The sequence below is a fragment of the Austrofundulus limnaeus genome, unplaced genomic scaffold (assembly GCF_001266775.1).
Source record: "Austrofundulus limnaeus strain Quisiro unplaced genomic scaffold, Austrofundulus_limnaeus-1.0 Scaffold51, whole genome shotgun sequence".
Lineage (NCBI taxonomy): Eukaryota > Metazoa > Chordata > Actinopteri > Cyprinodontiformes > Rivulidae > Austrofundulus > Austrofundulus limnaeus.
The window spans coordinates 450,193-455,147 of NW_013952453.1; the positions used below are offsets into that span (position 1 = coordinate 450,193).

Consider the following 4,955-nt stretch of genomic DNA (forward strand, 5'->3'; position numbering starts at 1 on the left):
GGACATGTCCTACAGAAACAGGTCTGAGACACCAGGACATGTCCTACAGAAACAGGTCTGAGACACCAGGACTCGTCCTACAGAAACAGGTCTGAGACACCAGGACTTGTCCAACAGGAACAGGTCTGAGTTCTGTTGTTGTGGATTATTTGCATGTCCTGACGTTAAGAGGAAGCACAGAGCATAAATCCAGCTGTCACACACAATAAACAACCTGTGTTGGGGTGAAGCTGCGTTCTATTTTCGACTTGCCACCAAGCCAGGCTTGTTTTACACGATAGCTATTATTCACCAGGAGAATAGGTGCTGGGCTCCAACCATAAATTCCAGCAAGTGGTCCTTGGAACGAGGGTGTCTCAGCGAGGAATTGACTGCATGCTCTGTGATTTTACTTGGCTACGCTCTGACCTTTCAGGTTCAGACAGAGTCATTTGTTTGTGTGACAAGACGAGGCACTCGCTGCCGGTAAACTCCGGGATGAACCAGAGTGTAGTCCTGTACTCTGGAGAACCTAAGACATTAGTTTTCCTGAAGAAGGGAATCCCATCTCTCTGCACAGGATCAGCTTTCAGGAAGTTCTGCCTTGCATCAAAGGAAAGAGTTTCCCGAGAGTCATTGACGTTTTGTTGGGTTTTCTTAAGATTTCAAATAAATGACATATCGGCAACTCAACAGGGATAGGATAAATATCAGGTCAACTTTAGGTCAATGTCAGGCCATCATAAGGTCAACTTTAGTGTCGGTTATAGGTCAACTTCAGGCCAACCTTACGTCAATATCAGGTCAACTTAAGGTCAACAACTAGTCAATGTCAGCACAACTTTATGTCAATGCCAGGCCAATTTAGGTCTACATCAGGCCAACATCGGGACCATCTTCAGTTAACCGAGGGTCCTACTCGAGTTACAAACACTTCAAAAAGTCAAATAGATTTAATATTGTTTAAYAAACCTGAGCGAGTAACTAAAACATTCAATATGAGTACTGGATTATCAGATCATAACCTGACACCAATCCCTCAAAAACTAACCAAAAAAWGATCACACCTACRTCCTCCCAAGCAACTAATACAACTWAGAATTCCTCATAATGAATGGYAACGTTTTGAAAAGGTAATAAAWGCAAATGACTGGTGCTGACTCCTAAATACTACCYAATACCTAAATAAATCTTGACATTTGATGAAATTTGGTTTTAGACTTAAACATTCAACTGAGACAGCTAACTGCTACTTAGCTGAGAAAATTAAAACATCTTTAGATAAAGGCGGTGTTGTTGGGGCAGTGTTCTTGGATCTAWGAAAAGCATTTGACACTGTAAATCATAAATGGTAAATGGACTGAACTTATATAGCACTTTATCAAGCCCCATGAGGATGGTGGTAAGCTACGTTGTAGCCACAGCTGTTCTGAAGCACACTGACAGAGGTGGGGCTGCCATGCACCGGCGCCACGGGACCCTCTGACCACCATCAGTAGGCAAGGCGGGTCAAGTGTCTTTCCCAAGGACACAACGACTGAAATGGYTGGAAYAGAGGATCGAACTAGCAACCCTCCAGTTACAGGATGACTCTCCTAACCACTCCRCCACAGCTGCCCCTAAAAAAGGTCCTCTCTATATTATATAAGTTTATCTTCTCAGAAACCTGTTTGGATTAGTTCTAAGTTCTACAGCCAGGCACTCATCTACTGGGGGTCCCACAAGGGTCCATACTTGGACTGGTGTTATTCAGCCTATACGTTAATGAACTCTCATTGGTCTGTGACGGTGTAGATATCCAATTATATGCAGATGATACTGTCATCTATGTWMATGGCAAGAACAAACATCAAGTTGCTTCCAAACTAAMAGATGMAATTGTACAAATAGCTACTTGGCTTAAGCATGTCTGCCTCAATTAAATGTTTCTAAAACAGTTGGCATGTATTTTACCAAAAGACTAGAAAATACACCTGACCCTGACATATTTATTGTTGGACTGAAGATCACCTTGGTCAAACAAATTAAATATCTTGGGATTTTGTTTGATACAAATTTATCATTCAAGCCTCATGTCAAGAAGATAGCAAAAAATACTTCAATTTAACCTTGGAAATTGTAGGCATGTTAGATTCTGTTTGTCTAACTTGGCTGCAAAAACATTTATGAATGGTATGATTTTTTTCACATCACTCATTGTTTAACAAGGTAGGGACAAGCAAACTCATCAACTCTAAAGCCTGTGGAGATATTTTATAAACAGACAATAAAGATCGTAGATTAAAAAGCCTGTAAGATATCATCATTGCAAGATTTTGACAAAACAGCATTTGTTGAGTTGGGAAAATATGAGCATGTTTGTAAATGTTTGTCTGGTTTGTAAAATTTTGCATAGTCTTGCACTGCACCTCCTCCACTTGAAGCACTTGTCACGTCGTTGTTGGTAAGGACCATCACAGCTATTGTAAGAGGATATCTTGTTGTACCTCTTAGAYGTAGTACATGTGGTCAGAACTCTTTTTCTGTAAAAGCTTCACTTGACTGGAATAAAATATCAGAAAGCATGAGAACCTATAGACCCTTCCAATTATTCTCAAATAAAATCATGGCTCCTGGATAATCAMTTGTGTAGATACTGAATATGGAATTCTGCATTTTCAATGTATTGCTTCAAAATGTTATTGTTATACTAAATGGATTTTTTTAATCAAGGTGCTTGTTATGTTTTTAGTAATTTTTTTAATTAAAGACTCTTGCTAATTTGTATGTATTGTATTTATATCTATGGGACCTTGAGAGACTATAGATGAAAACTAGCCTTCATGGCTAATCCTGGCATATTCTATAATGTGCACTGTCCCTACTTAAAGAAACCACAACATTAGGTCAATGTCAGGCCAACTTTATGTCAACATTAGGCCAACATCATGCTAATTTCAGGTCAACATCAGGCCAATTTTAGATCAATTTTAGGCCAACTATMGGACTATGTTAGRCCAACTTTATGTCAACATTAGRCAGACATCAGGCCAACATAAGAGCRACATCCAGTCAACGTCAAGCTAACGTTAGGTCAACATTACATCAATGTAAGACCAACTTAGGGTAAACTAGAATTATGTCACCCTAACTTTATGTCAATATCAGGCCACTTTTAGGCCATCATCAGGTGAACTTTAGGGTCAATTTTACRTCAACATCAGGCCAACCTTACATCAACGCCAGGCAAACTTTAGGACAACTTTAAATTAACTATAGKTCAATGTCAGGYCAACTTTATGTCATTGTCAGAMAACTTTAGGTCAAYGTCAGGCCAACATTAGGTCAGYTTCWGGCCAATTTTATGTAAGTGTTAGGCCAACATCATGTCAATGTCAGGCCGACTTTACATCAGCATTGATCATCATCATCAACAGGCCAACATTAGGTCAATTACCGGTCAATGTCAGGTCAATTTTAGGCCAGCTTAACAGATATTAATAGTATTGTTGCTGAAATAAAATAACAGTAATAAACAGATTTATGTKTAGAACAACATATCCCAGGGACTGGAGTTGTGAATTAGCTGTAGCTATATACTCTAATGTGCAACACATCAGTTACAGACTTGCTCTTTTCTATGTCTGTGTGCATTGTCACTGTCAAATAAATTGATAAAATAAAAAACAAAACATTGTGATTACAGCAGGAACTCAACTCCTGACCTGCTGACTAGTTAAAAGGTTAACTCACTCATGTTTGAGGTCAGAATCATTGGTCCCTTTGTAAGAACTTGAYCAGGTTCTGATAGTACCACATTTTCATTAATACATGAATTAATGGAGGAGATAAAGTGTGGCTGAAGAGGGCTGTCCAGTAATTCAAAGGTTAAAGGTCAGGTTGCTCACTATGGTTTCCTGTCAGACCCCCAAAACATTTAAATTTAAATGCTTTAAAGTTTGTCTTTGTCTGATCAAAATACAGGAAGTGTGTGTTGTGCTCAGTGTGTGTTAGAGGTGATTCTTCGCTCATACCACACCAAGTTTTAGCTCAATATTTGTAMATTTGACTGAGATAGAGAGATATTTGTGTTTAAGGTTGATTGRCTGGCAGCCACCTTGAATGGCGCTGACTTACTTTCTGTAAGTTTTATTAAACTTGTCCTGTGAATCATGATATTTTACTAACAGACAGATGATCACTCACTGCTATTAGACAAGCAATATATAAAAAAAATTACACAAAAATATATTTAAAAATGGTCTCTGAACTTTGTAAATCAATTAGGAATGACTGACTAACATCTGAATATCATCAGATGTTCAGCTATAAAACAAATGAACCATTTCTACATCTTAAAATGTTTTTAAACTGTTGTAAAATAAAGTGAGCAGCCCAGTCTTTGAAGATAAAGACATATTGTTCTGACTATTCAATGCCACTTAAGACCCTCTGAAAACCCTCTGAGGAAAGGTCAACAGTCAAACTCTGATGCAACCTAAGACCCTCACCTCATGATCCTCCATGCCCTTTAACCCCACAACCCCCAGTGTAGACCCCAAGTCCTCATGCTGCCAAAACCACACAGACAACATTTATTCCCAAATCCTCTGACGTGTTTCCACAACGCTCTATGAAGAAGAGCCTGCAGGAACACAAAGACCCCAGGATTTAATCTCTGAGTTTTATATCAAAATATGAAGGTTCTGATGGAGCAGACTWAACACATAGGTTAGGTTTGGTCCACAGACAAATGAATTATGTTACAACCTTCATAAAATGTCAGATTTTGATGAAACTTTGGTCAYATCCACAAATATTTCCATGTTTTTACCTCAGTTAAAGTAGTATTAAATGTAAAATGGACATTTAAACTTAAAAAACTTTAAAATTCTCACTTCCACACCAAAGCACAAATGCTACCAAAACAAAACAGGTTTTATAGGCTGCTGTTAAAGAAACAAACTTGTTAAAGAAAAACAAAAAACAAAAAACAA

At 38.3% G+C, this 4,955-nt stretch overlaps 1 protein-coding gene across 1 annotated transcript in view; it reads left to right on the forward strand.

Annotated features, from left to right (window-relative positions):
- The window catches only part of LOC106517622 (zinc finger protein GLI2), a 69,979-nt gene that overhangs the window by 5,370 nt on the left and 59,654 nt on the right, over positions 1 to 4,955 (forward strand). The gene's annotated exons all lie outside the window — the stretch shown is intronic.